Source organism: Salvelinus namaycush, chromosome 28 (genome assembly GCF_016432855.1).
Source record: "Salvelinus namaycush isolate Seneca chromosome 28, SaNama_1.0, whole genome shotgun sequence".
Classification (NCBI taxonomy): Eukaryota; Metazoa; Chordata; class Actinopteri; order Salmoniformes; family Salmonidae; genus Salvelinus; species Salvelinus namaycush.
In genome coordinates, this window is record NC_052334.1 from 39,238,991 (window position 1) to 39,259,972 (window position 20,982).

The window sequence follows — 20,982 nt, forward strand, 5'->3', positions numbered from 1 at the left end:
ACGCAGACCACAGTTGTCAGTTTGACCTATGGCCAATAGCTATTTTAGCCTTGTCTTGTGACAGTGGTGAAATGTATGCTTGGTTTTTTTTATGGTAGTTTTACTTTTAAATGGTATCCAAACCCCACTTCTAGTTGATTTTGTTGGCTGGTATTGAAAAGGTGTTACGGGTGTATGTCTCTTATGTCCCGCCCCTTGTCTCTAGACCACCCCACGTGCCAGATACCTTGCCTAATGGCAAGGAGAGGGTGCTGATGGGAAGTGGCAAAGGTTCAGTGATTCTGCCTTGCGGCAGCTCCCTGGTCCTGGAAACTTTTCAACATCCCGCAAACTCTGAGGCGATGAGACTACAAACGATGGGAGGTAGAGCTTCATTGAGCTGCTCTTTCAAGTGTGGATTTATACCACTGATCCAGCCCCCCTCGTCTCTACCCCATATTGATGCTGAAGTGCCACAGAGCCTTGCTCTCATGTCATGACTACTGGGTAATAAGGCCCTAAACACTGCCTCCAGCATAGCCCTGCTGCACTTGCTAACCCTGCAGAGCATCAGCACTAGTCCCGTGTGCCACCCTAGTCGAAGGCTACCTGGTTAGAATCACTGTGATCCTCCTGCCCCAGTGACCGATTTTAAAAGATTAATTGGCACTCGGGATGAAGGTTGGCGTGAGTACCTAACAGCGGGCAGGGGATGATCAAAACCGTGTTGCCCAAACGAGATCAGAGAAACAGATTCTCCATTCGCTGAGAGAACACCTAAAGCCAATTTTTGCTTGATCCGCAAATGTGTTCGGAGGCTTTGTATGGAGGGTGTGACGCAACTGCAGAGGCCGACTCATGCTCCGTTCCGCCTCGCCGTGCGCGCCTCCAATTTTGTAACCATGGTTGAGGGTGGGAGGTCCTGTATAAACAAACTTCCTCCCCTTGACAACAGCTGATTTCTGCAGAGGTATTACCGTAAATGTTGCACGGCCAATGCAGATGTCGGATTGACCCTGCAGCCCCTTTTAGATCTGTCCTCAGCAGGTTCAACACAGAGCCCGCAATCCAATGCATTCTAATTGGGTGGCACTTACACAAGTTTTGGTTTTATACGAATGCATTGTGCAGGAGTTATTGGTCGGTGTTTTTCTCGCGGAGTGGTCTTTTAAACATTGTCACCCGCTGGCTGCCAACTCATGTTCAGGTTAAAGATTTATAGCGAGATGCCAATACGTCTGAGGTTGTATCTGCTGAGGGTTCAGTGCGGTCGAGGGCAGGACCGCAGATGCCTCTGCACTCAGAGCGGATGTGCTAGACTTGTGCCAGCCCAGGAGGCTGACAGTTGGCTGCATGTGGATTTTCCAGCAAGAAAATAACCCAGAGCACATCAAAATCCACAAAGAAATGGTTAATTGACTGCAAAATCAGCATTTTGCAATGGCAATCTCGGTGTCTGGACTTGAACCCCATTGAAAACCTGTGGTTTGAATTGGAGGGCAGTACAGAAGAATGCATGCATTAACATTCACATTAAGCTACTGCCATGTAATGGCCTAATTTTATCAGTTTGCTTTACTTGACTGTTATATTTGTTTGCTTAATTGATGGATGGCGCTCAGCCCCCTAACGACCCTCTCCTCGCTGTGCCCTCGCTGTAAAAGACGAGGCTTCGCTCTCAAATCGTCTGCTCAGATGCCCGACCGTGACGATCAATTAATGTCTCTCCCGGTCCCCCATCACTCTGGCCATCTGCCTCCCATGGTAAGACCCACGCACGTAATGTCCCATGGAAAATCAGCTCCACAGTATGGATATTAGCAGAGGTTATTTTTTTACCGCTCAGGGACGGCAAGGATTACACATTTTTGGGCTAAAGCTGAGCTTGTCTATTTCTAGACTGGTGATTTTTGACTACAATGGTCTATTTTAGTTTGTTTCTTTCAGCAGGGCCTTCATGTAGCTTAATACCGCACAGGTAGGGCAGCATAGTGTCATTTTCCTGTTTTTGTGTGTTCAGAATTGGCCACACAAACCTGAAGATGAATTGGCCATCGCCCACCTGAAGATGGTCCCTGGGCTTTTTGAGTATTGCGTGAGTCTAAGCTGCGGCAAAGGCCAAAACCACGTGTCGATTACTTTGGTGCCACTGACAACACGCTTGGTTAATCTCCAGTAGTAACGATGGCTGTGGGAGATGAGTCTAAACGACTTCTTGCTAATTGAATCCAGGAGCCCATGTTGGTCTGAATATTCCAGAGACCGAGATGGAGGGAGAGAATCGGTAGCTTCTCGGATTCTTTCCAGCACAGTAATTACCTTTTCACATCTGTTAACCTGATACGTTGCAGGAAACTTTTTTTCTGTGCCATCAACCCCATCATACAGTACAAACCAACATCCCTTCCCCTTAGGCACTCGCAAATAGCAGTGGTGGTGTTTACTGTGTTGGTTGACAGGCAGCTCATTTAGATCTATTGTAGATCCTCTTTTACTGGGAAGGAAGGGTTGGCAGATGATGGAAGCCAAGGTGACACTGTGGCACAGGCGGCGGGTTGAGTGATTGACAGAGCTGTCTGCTGGACATTGTTATGGGTCTAATTAATCCTCATTGGCTCCCCGAACCGCTGGCGTCTATTTGAAGGGCTTCTCTTCATAGACGCGCTTAGCACAACACAGATCATTTCCCCCGAAAGAAATGCATTTGCTAGTATGTCATTTGTTTATCATACCTCAAAGCCGGTGCTACTGTAGGCAACCCTCGCTGCCCTACCTACTTGTATGGTATTAAGAGAGCAATGAGCTACTCTTGTTAGCACGTTGAACTGCATTGTTCAGTGTCTTTGAGCTTGAAGGGAAGCGTCTGGGATAGTCATTTGCATCCTCATTTGCATTTTAGTTTATTTGTCTGTTTGTTGTGAGGACCCTTGTCCTCGGGCATTTGAGATAAAGCACGAGAGGGTTAGCAGTTTTCATTGAAGTTGTGACTTGGGAGCTCAGGGAAGTTCAATCCATTGCGTAGGCGCGGTTAGCTGCCATCATTGTTAGAGCCTCGTTGTTTTGTTTCAATTCTGCCGCTGCTCGGAGGCACAAGTTTTTTTAAAAGAGTCAGTCGGCTGCACTCTCTCCCCTGTCCTCCTGGATCCTCTGGAAAACCATGAAAGGCTAGGAAAGGAGGGGTAGAGGAGAGGGAGACAATGCACTGCGCCCCCACAAAGCTTGCGGCGTCGCTCCCTGACCAAAGTGACTATTAGCAACTTGAACAGAGCAGCCCCAACCTTATTCTACATTTGCTTCATGGCAGTGACTGTCTTCTCGCTGTCTCTTTTTTTCTATCTGTCCCCCTCTTTGTTGGTCTTTTGGCCTTGTACATTATTTCGGCCTGAGATTTGTAACCGATATATTTGTCAGATTATCTTTATTGTTAACTGCCATCTTCAGACACCATGTCTTGCATGATAGCATGCTTCTGCAGTTTCTCTTCACAGTAGGAGACTCAGAATTGCACACTTGCACTAGCTCTAGACTGCAGTGCCAGATTTGAGACCTCCCTCTCGCTTATAGTCTGCCTTCAGTCTTTCCACTGAGGAAAAATCGGGGACATATTGCTTGGGTGACAGATGGTCCGTAATGTACGCCAGGCGGTGTGGTCAGCGGGTTGTCGTGTGCCACGTCCGCCAAGTTCTCTCCTCCAGCAGCTCGGCCAGGAACACGCAGCACAGGTCGGCCCTAGTGGAGCCTGTTCACGGCCAGCCCAGTTCTCCGTGATCGAATAAACACCTTTTCTTCCTACTAGTGCATCATTTTTCGCACCTCCACATTAGCCATTGTATGACAAATGAGTATCAAATGCCATCTGGCTGTTTCCAACCCATGGTGCCTCTCCTATTAAGGATGTTTACTTACATATAAGACTACTGTATTGTCTTTTGGGTAAAATACAAATAATTCCCTGCCTTGTATGGGATGTAGCCCGCAAGGACATGGCGGCTGGCATTCATGCGGTACGCATAGTCTATTGGTGTTTATTTGTGTGTTTGGAACTATAATGGTTTGAGAAGGCCCAGTAATGTACCCGCCTGGCCTCTCCTGGTAACTGGCTGGAGCACAGGTCAAAACCACCCCAGTTTTAGAGCGGCGTGTCACTCCGACTCAGACTCAAACCGCCGCCTCAGGGCTTGGAGAAAAGGGATCATGGGAAACGAGAGCGTTCTAGTTCCACAGCCTGTACGCCCCCCCCACCCTCCACTCAGTGGCTGACAAGATATTCGCCTGACCGAAGGAAGCAGCTAAATGTGTTTCCTCCAGGTCTGCCCATGGCAACATCTTGTATCGAGGGACACAGTGTAGCTGTCTCAAGTGGGGCTTAAAGCTCTATTGCCGAGTAGATTTTCAAATCCACCTGGCGTACCGTCCACCAAGGCTCTTAATATCATAATCAAGGTAATTAAGTGTTTGGATTGGATGAAATGAACCTCTTGTGAGTCCTAGGAGGTTACTCAGAAACCAGTTAAAACCTGGTTGGTTAGACCTCCAATTCTAGTCGCCCTCTTCCCTTCTACCCGCTCCACCCGTTGACCTCTGCTTTAGAACGCAAAGGCTCCTCTGCTCTTGTTCGTCTTTTGGCAGTGTGTTAAGTGAGTCAGTGGCAGCTTCAAACGGGCTGTGACTGGACAGAGCTGCCCTGGGGAAGGGCCTGCCCTCTCCTCCACTGACTCTCTGGATCCCGTTATCATCCTGCTGGTTCCAGCAGGTTATCGGTTCTTGCACCCTGCTCACTAGTCCTAGTTAGCAATTCGAGACTCACCGTGCCACACCTGGCATCTTGAGATTAAGCGCATTCCAATAAGTGGCTGTTTGAAGTATGAAACATCCCCGTTAATTAACTCAAACTGCTAGGGTAATAGGAATGGATTGTTTTCCATTTTAACCAGAGGAAACCGCTGGCCCCTTTTGACAAGTCTGCCAATATCAATGACTGTGGATCTGATAGTTTCTTGAGTAACGTGCAGGAGTAATGGTAAACAGTGGTCAAACACATCAGGTGAGAGTTGTTACCCTTTAAATCTCTCATTTCCCCAGTGGGCTCTGCCATTTCTCCCCAGCAGCTGTTCAACTCTCACTCTGTGCCCATCCTTATTACAGAGATTTCTGGCACTGCAGCCCTAAAGCAAACTAAAAAGGAAATAACAATTGAAAGGGCCTATTTCTCTGGACTAGATGCTAATCCGTTGCTTGCTGGCAGAGACTTCAAACGCACGATGGACGCCGGCTCAAGGCCCCTGTTTGGCGTCTCTTCACACCAGCAGAGCAGAGTGAAAAATGCGTTCCCCGATTAGCCAGGGATTCTGTCCACACTTTACCTGGCCCTCTGATTCCATGCACTGGGATTGGTAGATGGCAGGGAAGAGGGAGAAACTGTGTTGATGATCTCTTTGCTTAGCACGAATGTGCAGCATTTATCACTACAGAATAGACACAACCTCCCTTCTGTAGGTCTAAATCAGTGGGCACCAACCTTTTTTAACTCGAGATCAGTACCGCTCAGCCTGTGCAACGTTAACCTGGTAAAAAAGTACTGTAGCAATGAGTTTTGTGCAGTAGGCTATAGTCCTAATACATTACCACTGCATCTTGGCTTTGTTTGAATTGCCCTACCAATTCAAGTTAAGTTTAGTTTACATTTTAAACTAGACCATATGATCACACCGATATTAAATCCGTTGTATTACTTGAGGCACAGCTGAGTGAGCATACTTAAATCATTTTTATATTACTGGGCTGATGGTGCCTGCATCTAATGGTCAGCGGATTGAGAGGGGCTGAGTGTGGGTCTGCCTCAACATCCCGCTGCTCTCCCTTTCCTCCGCTGACACTGACCAAAAAGGGACAGTCGTCCAGCTGATTTCGAAACTAGTCGCACCGCATTATGTCTGCCTCGTGCACAAATTCAGTGAAATATTCCTCTATTAAAAATGACCCAAGTCGCTAAATAATCATAACACAAGCCTATCAATACACGTTCTTACTTATTCATTACAAGTGCAGTGCTGGTTGTAGCGCGAGTGGAAGAACGTGCATTTTATGGCTTAAGTGTTGAATAAAACATGAACTCATAAAAACAGCAGATCTCTGCTGTATTTTAAGTCTCTAGTCATTGTTTTAAAAGTTGATATCTCAGTATCAATTTTGCTGTAGCTTGCTTTTTACCCCTGATATGTTACTGCAGACACGGTAGTCTATGCCATCCGATTGGCCAGCGGTAGGCCTATAGTGCACTTGATTTGCTCTCCGGGCCCACCGGGAAGTCAGTTTGTACCTTCAGACACATGAAATGGTTCAAAATGGGAACACTTCGCCTACCCGGCCCGGCGCGCAGGACAGCTGAATCTGGTGCACCTAGCACCAACAGCACGAGACATACAAATAATAGGGGGAAAATGGCGATTGACTAGGAATGCTTTGAAGATCGACCAGTTGATCACTGATCTAAACCAAAATAGGGGAGTAGCATATGGTGTGCTCCTTTCTCTAAAATGTGCACATGTATTTTTTCCAACCTTAATTAGGATTGCCTCTCCAAGCGGATCATAGAGAAATATATTTATTCCCGTGCAGCTCCATTTTATCACGTTAGCTAGGGTGCCAGGATAACATTTTTACAATTTCTATGCATAATTTATAACGACAGACTTCTCTTTGTTTGTTTACTGTGCTTTGGTTTTAATGGCACTTATCTTGGCTGGCAAACATGCCTGCTTGTTCACTCAATGTTCACTCAATGTTCCATCACTCTCTGGGGTTTAAAAAGCCTGCCTTTCACCACTGTATCCTCCATTAAAGTATATTGTCTCCGTGGCCCAGACACTTCAGCTTTCAGTTCATCACACCTTTGATACCACACGAGGCCCTAGATGATTTGTATGAACCCTTTTATCGGTTAGGGTTAAATTTGATTTCCATATGGAATTTAGCGCAACCTTTCTCTAACCTTATTGGAGCATAGATACCATTACTAACGCTATGCAACTTGTTTCATATCGCAAGAAACCTAGTGTATTTGAATTCACACAGCCATGCCATCTCCATAGACAAACATTGACAGAATGGCCCGTGTGAAGAGCTGTGACTTTCAATGTGTGACAAGATGCCACCTTTCCAAGTCAGTTTGTAACATTTCTGCCCTGCTTGATCGGCCCCGGTCAACTGTAAGTGCTGTTATTGTGGAGCGTAAACCTCTAGAAGCAACAACAGCTCAACCATGAAGTAATAGGCCACAGAAGCTCAGAACATCACCGCCAATTATTGAAGCACGTAGCTCATAAAAATCGTCTGTCCTCGGTTGCTATTGAGTTCAAACTGCCTCTGAGAGCAACGTCAGCACAAACTGTTTGTCGGCAACTTCATGAAGTGGGATTCCATGGCTGAGCAGCCACACACAAGCCTTAGATCACCATGTGCTATGCCAAGCATCAGCTGGAGTGTTTAAAGCTCTCCCCATTGGACTGGAGCAGTGGAAATGCGGTCTCTGGAGTGATAAATTGCGCTGCACCATCTGGCAGTCTGACGGACTAATCTGGGTTTGGAGGATGCCAGAAGAACACTACCTGCCCCAATGTATGGTGCCAACTGTATAGTTTGCTGGAGGAGGGAATAATGTTCTGGGGGCTTAAACTTTTTGAAATAATTTAATGGTTCGGTCTAGGCCCCTTTAGTACCAGTGAAGGGAAATCTTAACGCCACAGCATAAAATGACATTCTAGACGATTCTGTGCTTCCAACTTTATGGCAACAGTTTGGGGAAACCCCTTTCCTGTTTCAGCATGACAATGCCCCCGAGCACAAAGCGAGCTCCATACAGAAATGGTTTGAGATCGGTGTGGAAGAACTTGACTGGCCTCTACAGAGCCCTGACCTCAACCCCATCGAACACCTTTGGGATGAATTGGATCGGCGACTGTAGGCCAGGCCTAATCGCCCAACATTGCCCGACCTCACTAATGCTTTTGTGGCTGAATGGAAGCAAGTCCTCGCAGCGCTGTTCCAACATCTAATGGAAAGCCTTATCAGACTAGTGGAGGCTGTTATAGCAGAAAAGGGGAGACCAACTCCATATTAATGCCCATGATTTTGGAATGAGATCGACGAGCAGGTGACCACATACTTTTGCTCATGCGTCTCATTGACCCAGACATTTGCATGTGGTGAGGTCATAGGGTTCACTGTTCTGGCGACGGTTCTGCGGCTAACAGCCAAATTTTCCTCGCGGTATCCGGAGAGGGCTTGTTCTAGTAAGCAGCGGAGTCTGTTTATATATTTTTTTTTTGTAGGCTAGTGGTGTCTATTTTTTTCTGTCCCCAATTATTCCGATAATGGCCAAATTGGAAATGTACACTGCATTATTGTTTGACGCAGGCCAGATTTTAATTCTGATTTTTGAAATTAGATCTGATGCGTCAGTTATGAGCATAACCCGTTTTTCTACCCGTATCAGTGTTGTGATGGTTCCTTCTCTTAGTGGAGATTTTCTAAACTGCAGACAGAAGGTGTTTGAGGAGCCGCTGGTATTTACATGATTGAGCCGGGAATCTGAGACATTTATGCAATGGAAGAGACGGAGCAGCCTTCATTTCCACCCTCCCCGCTGTTCCCGCATTGTTGGGATTCTGGTCACGAACTCTGCGAGAGTGAAAGGGAGGGAGGAAAGAATGCAACGTTGGGGAAAGATTCATATCGCAATAATAACGTGGCTTTGCGGTGTCTTTCATGTGAGCGTTCCACCAACCTGCTAAAACTGAGGGATGGGGAGTGCAGTGAAAAGGCAGCTCGGTAGTCAATTAGGCGTGAGGCGGTGCTGCCGCCGAGCCAACTGGAAAGGCTTGAAAGTGACTGAAAGGCTCAGTCCCCTAGTCTGATGGAAACGGTGTAAAAAATCACAAACTGCAACTTTGGAAAGTTAGCATGCACCCGCCCAATTTGTCTACAGGTCACCAACCGTAGCCTTTGCATTTAGGTCTAGTGAGAAGTTTGGTCCCACATGAACCCCATTGACCTAACAAAAATAAGGCTTTCATAATCAATCTGATTGCATACCACATCCTTTGGGGGTGGGTTGCAGGGTTTGGTGTGTTCCCCCGTCTCCTAGAGGCATTCATCCGTTGTGGTTCTCCAGAATGTGGCCCCTGCGGTCTTCTGGCCAATCACCCTCTGTTTGAAGGTCCCCCTAATCCTTTTAGTTGGAGAAGTAGGAAATGATGGAGTGTGAAGCTGCTGTTTGAGCTGCTGCTGCCGGGTACAGTATGCCCCCCCCCCCCCCTCTCTCTCTGGGCCCTACACACAGACACACATTGGGGTGTGAGTGGTAATTATCTGTTCACACGGCTCTGGCCCGGCCTGGGGACTGCTAGGGCCAGGCTCAGGCAGCTGGGGGTTGCCCTCAGACCTGGCTCAACAGAGAAAGGGGGAGATCGAACTTCTTTCATCTCTGTCCCAGTGTTTAAGTAGGGAAAATGGGAATGTGTATTGCTCAGTGTTTGGAGGCCCCCGAGCCACCTTTTTTAAAATTTCAGCCACCATACGTGACGCCTCACTTTGCCAGCTAACGCGTCTCAACCCCATGCAGCTTCCCAGCTCAGTCCCTCTCATCCTCCCCTTCAGTCTCGCTCTCTCTCCCCCTCTTTCATATCGATGCCTGGCAATGCATCCTGTAGCGCTGCCCATTTGAAAATTTGGCTTGGTATTGTGACTGCGTAATAAATTCTGCAAATGCCGCTCCTCGGGGGTAATAATCCAAGTGTTCCGCTTCCCGTTGTCTTATAAGCTTGTTTTACACAATCTATTTTTGTCTGAGTGACTCTTAGTATTTCAGGAGGAGAATCCGGTGTAAACATTAGCATCAGCCATTGAAACAGTGACTGATTGTGGTAATGTTCAATACATTGACTCACAGCCTTCCCCCTTGTCTTTGACTGCTGAGGGATCCCTGCCTCGGAGGTTCGTTCCTGGGTCATTCCTTTGATGGGGGGTTTTTGCCTGACAACCAGCCTCCCGGCTGAACCGTGTGCTACCAGCTGATCCCCTTCGGCTCATGGTCGAGGCTCAGCCCTACAGATCAAACAGTTGCTGATGTCTTTTCCACCCTTGTCATGTGACCACTGTTCACCCCGATCCACCATCAAAATTCCCCCCACTGAAGCATCACATCTTCCCCAGTCCAGAGGGCAGAAGCCTGTCATGGGGGTGGGGTTGAGGGTTAGGGGAGGGCTCTGATCAGCTTTGACTCAATCTCGGAATCTGATGCAAATCCGACATTATTTAAACCTCCCCAAATCAGCCTTGGCCAAATCCCTTCAAGACAGTCCGGGCTTGATTGGACAGCATTAAAGGATCACAGGGACAGAACAATACAACGCCTGTTAATGGGAAGAGTGAGAATCATACTCTGCCAGCTGTCTCTAGGGGGTTTACAGCATGTTATGCCAGTGAAAACTGTAGATCGCTTTAATGTTTGCTCTGTTCTTGTTTTTAGATTAATTTTTTCAATACATCCTGCTGTTAGACAGTAATATCTTGTTTGTCAAGGCTAGCACAGGCAAATACACACAATGTATACATTCAATTGCCCCTTATTAAATCTGTTTTCCTATTTTTTTTTAAAATATATATAATTTAGCTTTTTAATACGTTCCCTTTTTAACGCGTGCTGTGTACTCGGATGTAGCCAAATTTTAGTTTCCTATCCAGTGTGTACTTTAATGGTACTCACATTGGGAGTGTTGCTAGTGGCAGAGACCATGTGAGAAATGCTGTCTCGTGTGTTTAGGAAGGACAGTAAGGAGGAAAAACACATTTTCTCGCCTCAAATTCTTCCTCGGTAATGACCCGCTGTCTTTCTGGCAGCCCTGAGCACGGCAGAATATTGATAGGGCTACTGTTGAGCACCAAGGCTGCCCACTCGGCCCCAATAAAAGCTCCTAATAAGCCCCATACAGCCAGCCAGCACAGTGTCAGGGCCTGCTATGCTAATGCTACTCCACCAAAACTTTCCCTACAAAGTTAGTCACCACTGTAACCCATGACAAAATATGTGACTGGAGTCTGCATTGTCAGCGGAGGGGCGGAACACCTCAGAGTTCCTAATCTGACTGGCTGGTTTGGGTCGACGCTGATGTCTGTGAGGGGGTTTAGCATGGCTAATGAGGATAGCGCTAGGCTAGTTAACTGACATGTCTTAAGTGAGGGAGCTTTCTGGGAGTGAAGGGAGGGTTTGGTTTAGACAGGCTTGTGTAGTGTTGCAGGAGATTGCATTTTTAAGTCTACTGGGAGATGAACAGTGCTTGGGGAGGCTGCTGCTGATTCTCCAGACTGTGAAAACAAAAGAAAGTTGCCTTCGAAAAGTGCGGAGAGATTTGAAATGACTACTGCACTTGCGCTCTACTATTCTTTCAAAGAAATTCATGTTTCTTGTCTAAGTAGTTGGTTGATTGGAAGTGGAAGTTGTAAAGGGGGCTGAACTTCATGATTGTGACTGAGATTTGGGTCTTGTCTCGTGTGTTTTTTCAAACCAGAGTATGTGAGCGGAGTGTCCAATTTGACTGGAGCGCCTAGCGAGTTTCCCAAAGGCTGGATCATTGTCCTTCTCGCCCGCTCCAGTACTGCTCCAGTAGCGCTCACTTCACAAGCTCGGCATGTCCGGCCCAGCGTGCATTTGTAGACTAATATAGCCTCTTCCTTTAGCTACGGTCATGGAGTTTGCTAAATATTTAAGATCACCAAGACCTGCTCAGTTAATCTGTACCATTGTTGCTGAGTTGTCATAATGCTGCAGCAAATGTACATTATCCCAGGGGCGTTGGCAGACACAATGTAAGTAACTTAATTTGTCCCCTCTAACTTCCCTGAATGCCTCTGTTGATCCTACAGCTATTATATGCAGTAATCATGTGCTTATGAACCAATGTTATATTGTTAGCACTGTGTGCCGTAGGAGGAAGTTAACAAAGAGGCAAGTCAAAGGAACTTTAATCGATTTTATTAGGAATTCTATATTGTAAAAAGTGAATATTTTTCATGCCATGAGGTACTGGATCCAGCCAAATAGGGTCTGAACGAAAGTCCAAAACTGGAGAGGTGTGGATCTGGCTCAAATTTAGCACTGATAAAGACTAGATTAAATAGAAAATTGTCTGAATGGTGTGAACATAATCATTTGTGAATGATGCATAGCGCGTGCATTTTTCTTTGCAACATTTTCAAATGATATGCCGATATGTTTTGCATCACAACTAAAGTGGCCAAATAACTCAGTGTAGGCCCAAGACCCCTGGAACATGGTTGGAGAGCCCATAGCCTACAGCAGGGTTCCCCAAACTGCACATTTTGGTTTTTGCCTGAGCACTACACAGCGGATTCAAATAATCAAATCTTGATGAATTTTGTTATTTGAATCCGCTGTGTAGTGCTAGGGCAAAACAAAGTGCACCCAGGGTGGGCCCCAGGGCCGAGTTTGGGAAATCCTGGCCTACAAAGCCTAGTGAAACAACATGTTCTTATAAGCCCAGTCATTGCACAATCGCGTGTGAGAACAGTGTTTTACTTGCCACTATTTAAAAGAGGATCCCGGCTTTCTCATGACGCTATATTTATTGTTCAATTCTTAACAATGAAGCACATCCTCTTTTAAAAACTGTGTAGCCTACCTGGCATTTAACAAGTTACTGCACGGAACCTCCATTCGCTATTCCAGTGCAGGCTATGGGATTATGTAAACCAACAATTTTGTGCCATTCTAAAAAAAAAAAAAAATAACACACTAGCAGGCTATATGTAAAGACCAGATTAAATTGGGAATACTGCGTGAGAATATAATCAAGTCCTTGTCAAATTGGGAATGAGACTGAGGTGTGTGCAGCCTGCGCAAGAAACGGAGCAGAGCGCTTCCCTTCTCATGCAACTTTTTTCAAATCATTATTCGTTGCATCATAGCCTTAGGCTATATATATTTTTGATTTCTAATATTCTAACGTTTATCACAACTAGTTGCGTAAATAACTGTACAATCGCATATAGGAGGACCTGTTTCTTAAGGCGCATGTGGCCACTCATATCATTTGGCGAAAAACAGCTATGTTCAATTGTATTGTTCTTACTATAACATACATTATGCCACGGTATTTATTCGCGACGCTTGCCTGCTAATTGAACTAGTGTAGCCCACAGATGCTAAATGTGTTAACGGTCAATTACCGTGAGACACATTCAATTAACTGCCGATCACCGGCTGACAAAATGTCATGACCGTCACAGCCCTAGTTGTGCTGCACACCAGATACCGAATGGTTTTCTGATCCATGCCCTGTGACCAACAGATGCATGTCTGTGTTCCCAGTCATGTCAAATCTATAGTTTAGTGCCTAGTTAATTTATTTTAATTGACTGATTTCCTTATGAACTGTAACTCAGTAAAATCTTTGAAATTGTTGCATGTTTATTTTTTGTTCAGTGTAGTTACTTTTTGGGTGTTCAACTTTTAACATGTAATTTTCACATCCTCCCTCGCTCTCTCCCTGGTGAGTTCTTGATAAGTCTTGGCATGGTGGCGGGTAATCACTTTTCTCCAGATGTTAGTTTAGGAGGAAAACTAAGGGAGGAGAGTATGAGAAAAAACAGCTGCTTGTATTCAGGCACCCCACCCCCTTGTTGCTCAACGTGAAGTCATCCAGTCTTTTACCACACCCTTTACCATTCCTCTACTTTATTTTCCCTTTCATTCCTCACCCCTAACATTCTCTGTCTCATGGCCGTGCCGACCAGTCTCTGTGGTAAGAGTCGTTTGGAAAGCAACCTGACCTGCGCCCAGCCTCTCCCCTCTTGTTATGACTGGCAGCATAGACCAGTGAAGAAAAACAGAGGAAACAGTGTGTCAGGCCACTGGGGATTGTTCTCCCTACATTCCCTGTCTCTCTCTCGCTCCCCCTCTGTCACAAAAGCAGGGGCCCCTGCCAGACTTCAGCAAACATTTTCGCGTCGGCACCGCAGACATGCGCTAGCGCCGAAGTCAGGACAGCTTGCTCTGTTTATCTGAGGGAGGGGGCAAGGGTGTGGCCCTCCAAACATTATGATACCTCTGTCACTCTCTCGGTTTCTGTCAGACTGTGAGCACGAGTTTGATTCCTGGTGCCTCGTGTGACCTCATCCGTAGGGCTGTCAGGTAGACAGAGGGATAACTTCTGCTTCCCCCACCACCACCCTTCCCCTCTGCTAGCTATTACTGCTCCACTGATTTCACAAATGGGTCTTATTGATTGAATCTGATTCCTGTGGATAGAGCTGTTTTATTGAGTGGCTTTTGCTGATAGACTGTGTGTGACGGTAAAGAGGGAAACCTTCACTCCTTGTCCACGGCGCTTGTAATCCAGGCCATATTTCTCCCAGGAATTGGGCAGCCCATTGCCTCTCTGAGATTTCCCCCACACTCTGCATCTCCTGTCCTGATTGTTTGAGGAGACGGGGGAATGTGAGGAGTGAGCACTCGAGAGCGTTTATTGTGACGGCGCTACGGTCACAAGGACATCAAACATGTAGTCCCTTCAGCCTGGCATATGAAACATTCATTCAGGAAACTGAGTGCTTTCATAGTTGACCCACTGCTAGATAGTAGCAGCCAGTAGACACCCACTTTCTGTAGCTTTAGTGTGACCAAGTTCCAACTCACAACACTGGTTGTATGGAGTGATTTGTAAGTAAGTCATATTTATAATAGCCTTATTATGTTGACTAATGCAGTGGCGTACATGCATCTGCTTCCTTGTGGCCATTAGGACATTTTTAGTAACAGCCTGCTGTGGTATGACGAAAGCTGTGCCAGCAGGATTCCTGAGGTGTGCCCGCCCGCCCAGAATTTTACATTCTGTTTGCCTCCGCTCTCGGCGCGCACACACACTAGGCATACTTCGTTTTCCTCTCTCCCACACATGCACACACACCCTCCCAAGCAGGATCTGTATACCTTTGCCTCTGCTGCCCTCTATTTTCATTTGCGCCCCTCAAAACAGCGCCTCCACCTGCAATGCTATGCAGAGCTGGATAGATGAGGATGGTGACACCCCTGTCCCCGGAGCTTTTTTAACTCTCCCAACCTTCAGATCAATCATCCTTTGGCTCTTTCCTGTCCCTGTCTGCCTGCAACTCTCTCACACCCCCCTCCCAACTACACACGCTTAAAACCAGCCAGGCCCCTCCTGAAAGGGAAAACGCCTTTCTAACGCTCATTATTCGCTCTGCATTTTAAAAGGTTAACCGCGTCAGCGAGCATTCAGGTGTGCTGTGAGGGGAAACCACCCAATGGTTATTCAATCTCACGCTCCAACATCTGTCCGCTCTCCAGTTTGCACATTAAACAGAACATTGTAGCAGTGTTCTAAATGTGTTACCGGCAACTCACAGTAGGCCTTTATGTTTGGGACAGAGGGTAGAGTAAAGACCTAGTGACCTTGCAGACGCCTGAGGTGAAGAATTTTGTGGGTCTCAACACTGACTCGGTTCTCTAACCAGGGTCAGATTCTACTCTGCCAGTCTGGCTCCACGCTTTTTGTGAACTATTTTTCTCTCAAAGAGAATCAGAAGAGCCCATCTTGATTCATGCCATGTTTTTGTCACCGAAAACCACATGTGCAACCGAACACACTCAACCTCGCCGTGACTGCTTCTCAGTTTTTTTTGGGGAGGGCTCATTAGTTTTGTCTTAACATCACCATTGGCTCAGATCCAAACAGGCTGACACAGTTTGAGGCCAAAAAAGGAGCAGAGAAAGAAAACAAGCTGTCTCGTTCCTGGGACTCATTTTTGAAAATTCTTCCGGTCTGGAGAAGCTGTGTAGAAGGTCAGCGGGGTCACAATTTGATTTAATCTGTGATGGTAAAAAGGGAAAGGAGGCAGATGACGGAGAATCTTTACAGAATGAGTAGATAAAGACGTTCACGCTACCGCAACCACTGATTGGGAACTAAAAATGGGCTGACTGGGCACTGTGGAGAATTCTAACAGCTAATTAGCAGTGATTTGAGGCCATTTCCAGGTTGAAGGGTGAGCGTTAGCTATTCTCTGTGAACGTGTCTAATTAGGCCAGCAGGCCTGGTGTAGAAAATGTGAAGTGGCCTCTCACGCCCCAACTCTGAGGTTGTTGAAATGGCCACTGAATGGGCTCGGATCCTTCTAGGCTCAATGTGGTTCTTGTGCCTTTTTTATGCTTTCAGTGGCCCAGAATGTTCTTGGGTAGCGCCAAGAATGTTCTTGGCGCTAGCTTTTCCCTCTTATGTTTTAGAAATGTACAGAGGGGTGGGAATGATATAGTATTTGGACCCCTTCACTTTTCAACATTTTGTTACAGCCTTATTCTAAAATGAATTAAATTCACCCCCCCCCCCCCCCCCCCCCCTCAATCTATACCCAATACCCCATAATGGCGAAGCAAAAACAGGTTTAGATTTTAGGCAAATGTTATTAATAAAACGATTATCGCATTTACGTAAGTATTCTGACCCTTTACTCAGTACTTTGTTAAAGCACATTGTCAGTGATTACAGCCTTTTGTCTTCTTGGATATGACATTACAAGCTTGGCACACCTGTAGATGGAGTTTCTCCCATCCTCCTCTGCCGATCCCCTCAAGCTCAGTCAGATCTCTCCAAAGATGTTCGACCGGGTTCAAGTCCGGGCTCTGGCTGGGCCACTCAAGGACAGTGTGCTTAGTCGCTGTCCTGTTGGAAGGTGAACCTTTGCCCCACCTCAGGAAGGTGAACCTCCTGAGCGCTCTGGAGCAGGTTTTCAGCAAGGATCTCTGTATTTTTCTCCGTTCATATTTCCCGCGATCCTGACTAGTCTCCCTCTCCCTGCCGCTGAAATACATAGGGATGGTGCCAGGTTTCATCCAGACGTGACGCTTGGCATTCAGGCAAAGGAGTTCAATCTTGGTTTCATCAGACCAGAGAATCTTGTTTCTTATGGTTTGAGAGTACTTTAGGTGACTTTTGGCAAACTGAGGAGTGGCTTCTGTCTGGCCACTCTACCATAAAGGCCTGATTGGTGGAGTGCTGCAGGAAGGCTCTCATCTCCACAGAGGAATTCTGGTGCTCTGTCAGTCACCATCGGGTTCTTGGTCACCTCCCTGACCAGGCCCTTCTCCCCCGACTGCGTAGTTTGGCCAGGCGGCCAGATTTGGGATTCCTGGTGGTTCCAAATTTCTTCCATTTAAGAATGGAGGCCTCTGTTCTTGGGTACCTTCAATGCTGCAGACAGTTATTGGTACCCTTCCCCAAATCTGTGCCTCGACTCAATCCTGTCTCGGCGCTCTACTGACAATTTATTCAACCTCATGGCTTGGTTTTTGCTTTGACATGCACTGTCAACTGTTGGACCTTATATAGTCAGGTGTGCCTTTCCAAATCATGTCCAATCAATTGAATTTACCACAGGTGGACTCCAAGTTGTAGAAACATCTCTGGAAACCGGCTGCATCCGAGCTCAATTTCGAGTTTCATAGCAGTGTCTGCATTATGTAAATAAGGCGTTTAAGTTTTGCATTTGTAATGAAATTCTTAACCTGTTTTTCACTTTGTCATTGTGTAGATTGAGGATATTTTTTATCCATTTTAAAATGAGGCTGTAACAAAATGTGGAAAGTGAAGACGTCTGAATACTTTCCAAATGCACTGTAGGCCTATTCACCAATTGATTTTATTTATTCTTTAATTAGGGAAGTCAATTAAGAACAAATTCTTATTTACAATGACGGCCTAGGAACAGTGGGTTAACTTCCTTGTTCTGCCCCGGAACAACAGATTTGTACCTTGTCAGCTCGGGGATTCGATCTAGAAACCTTTCGGTTACTGGCCCAACGCTCTAACCACTAGGCTACCTGCCGCCCTTATACATGGTACTCGTCATGTTATTTGTCCACCTTCCATGAATGTGCCTATTCAATGTTGGCGAAAAGCTGTTGCATTGTCACATCTTCTCATTTATGAACTCCAGTTCCCTTCCTGACATGTAATAGTCAGAGCGAGTGGAAGAGAGCGAGGCAAAGGGAGAAAGACTTCCTTTCCTTGTTAATGCAACCGCTGTGTTAGATTTTTTTAAATAACTTTAGTACAGCATGCAATATTGTGAGACAGCGCCCTACAATTCTCCGCATTGTTGGAGCCAACATAAAACACAAAAATACAAAATAACATCATAAATATTCTCTTACTTTTGATGATCTTCCATCAGAATGTTGTGCAAGGAGTCCTAGTTCCAGAATAAATCGTTGTTTGGTTTTAGAATGTCCATTTCTTCTGTCGAATTATCAACTTTGGCTAGCCATGTGGAGGGCACATGTCCAAGAAATCGTTGCGCCTGGAACGAAAAATTCCAAAAGTCCCAATAAACTGGTCAAACCCGGTTGAAAAATCCTACTTTATGATTTTCTCATATGTATCCAATAAAATCAGAGCCGGAGCATTTCGTCGTGTATACGTAACGCATTTCAGAAGACAATGTGGAGTTCCCCTGTGCACAGTTGAAAACTGACTCATTCGGCCTCACATCAAGCTAGACACCCCATTCAACCTTCTACTGCCTGTTGCCATCTAGTGGAAGGCGTATGAAGTGCATACCGATCCATAAATATAAGCCAGTTGAATAGGCAGGCCCTGACAGAGCCCCATTTTCAGAATTTTCACTTCCTGTCTGGAAGTTTGCTGCCATATGAGTTCTGTTTTACTCACAGATATAATTCAAACAGTTTTAGAAACTTGAGTGTTTTCTATCCAATAATAATATGCATATTGTATAATCTAGAACCGAGTACGAGGCCGTTTAATTTGGGCACGATTTTTTCCCATAGTGAAAACAGCGCCCCCTATTAAGTTAATTGCCACCAGTACAGCCAACGACTATTGTGGACCGTAGCGCACAACCTTGTGTGTAGTCTGAAACCACAGCCTTCAGTTGAGACCAGCCACTGTCTCCTCTGTCCCCCCCACCCTTAGTCTTCCCCTTGAAAGGTGTCTTTGGGGAGGTCTTTACTTTGAGCCTTGCTATCTGTGGCACTTTTTTTCTCCCCACCTTGGCCTGATTGAAAAAGGCAGTAAACTTTTTTTTAATTATTATTATTTATTTTTTTACTGGCTATTTACTCCAAGGAAAAGCGTGTGATATTGAATGGTGCGCCGGCATGTCAAACTTGCCCTTGTCTTTATTGCGCCGCCGTTAACAGCCTTGTCCTCTTTTTATCGAGTCTGAACAACCCGGCCAAAACGTAATCCTGTCATGACAATGGAGCTCTCGAGTCTGCTTTCTGAGAAGTAGAGTCCTTCACAGGTCAAAGTTGGACCTGTTCCAAAAGGGACATGGGGCTATCCCACCCGGACACAATGCGTAAATATACTTTATTTTTTAAATAGACCCGTTCCAAACGGATCCGAGGACAACTAGACCTGTTCCGTATAGACCTGGTGGTATCCAGACCCGATCCGAGTGAGGGAAGCAGCAGAAATACATTTTTATGCTACTTTATTAACCGGAGCCAATAAAGCTTGTGGGAGGGGAGGTAGAGAAGTGATGCTCTAGCAGGGGCTGTCTGTGGGCTAGTGTGAGCAAGTGACATGGTGAAGGAGACAGCAACCAACCAAGCCAGCTCACGCTATAGTAGATTAATAGCTAGTTTATCATCCAATATGATTACGTAGTACCGGTCTTGACTGCGTCAAACTGGGAGAAGCTAGCTAGGCTACTCAAGGCATGCGCTTTCTCGTCCTACACTTATTTTTTTTTATTTTTTTTAACTAGGCAAGTCAGTTAAGAACAAATTCGTATTTACTATGACGGCCTAGGAACAGTGGGTTAAACTGCCTATTTCATGGGCAAAAGGTCCGATTTTTGACCTCAGCAGCTCGTGGATTTGATCCACCAACCTTTCGGCCCAACGCTCTGACCACTAGGCTGTCCTGCCACCAAACAACTCCATTCAAATTTTAAGTAGCAGCCTACCTGTTGTCTCTTGGTCATTGTAACCTATTATACTTTTTCATTTTAACTCCATCTTCCATTGATTTGATATCTTAACTTTGGCCACAGATGGAGACTGACTGTAGCCTATTGCCACTTTGACTTATGATTGGCCAACAAGCTACACGCCCCACTCTTGTGAAAGCAAGCGCAGCAGCCTAACTTATACAATTTCTCTACTGCAGCAGTCACGTTCGGATCTGAAATGTTCCTTTCGAACAAGTCCGTTAATTACACATACCCATGACAATCATATCAGATCCGACCCAGACCCGCGACATTTAGTTCTGGAGCCGGACCAGCTTGGGTCTGAGATCGGGTCTCGTGTATTCCGGTACAGGTGCACCCATGAAGCACTTGTCTTTCTGAAGCGTAGAGCAGATGTGAAGTCTGGGGCCCCCTGGGTGGGCCTTTCCTGTCTGTCTGCTGAAATCACACTGGTCCTACTTTATTACGCTCCACTACCTGGAAAATCACTGCATTTTCATGGTTAAGAAGGGTTTAGTCACTTCAGGGGGAAAATGGCAGGCTCAGGAAGGGGGGCGCTAACTTAATTGCTCTACATGAGTAATTTCACTTGACTAATTTGGGTGATAATGACAGAGGCAGGGCTTTTGTATTTATTTATGCAAACATTAGTTGACAGGACTGACATTAACTGGGCTGTTATTGCGCACCTGAACCCAAAAAATACCGTAATTATCTTGCTGATAGGGTGGTGGTTTATGCGTGCGTTTTCCCTGCCTAATGTCTGTCAGCGATTTTAGCAAAGCGTTAGATGCAGCAACATGGTGTTGTAGCTCATCTGTGCCTTCCACTCCCATGCAACTTGTGCTTATGGAGAACAAACTGGGGGGGTATTCACTAGGAAGCAAACGGGAAGGGACCTGTCTGAGTTTGTCCAATAACTCGTTTTCATTGCAAAGGGTGTTCCGTTTACAGATTGCTACAGTGTGC

At 46.0% G+C, this 20,982-nt stretch overlaps 1 protein-coding gene across 6 annotated transcripts in view; it reads left to right on the plus strand.

The window, feature by feature from the left end:
* The window catches only part of LOC120023568 (protein quaking-A-like), a 94,443-nt gene that overhangs the window by 60,617 nt on the left and 12,844 nt on the right, over nt 1-20,982 (plus strand). The window lies entirely within an intron of this gene.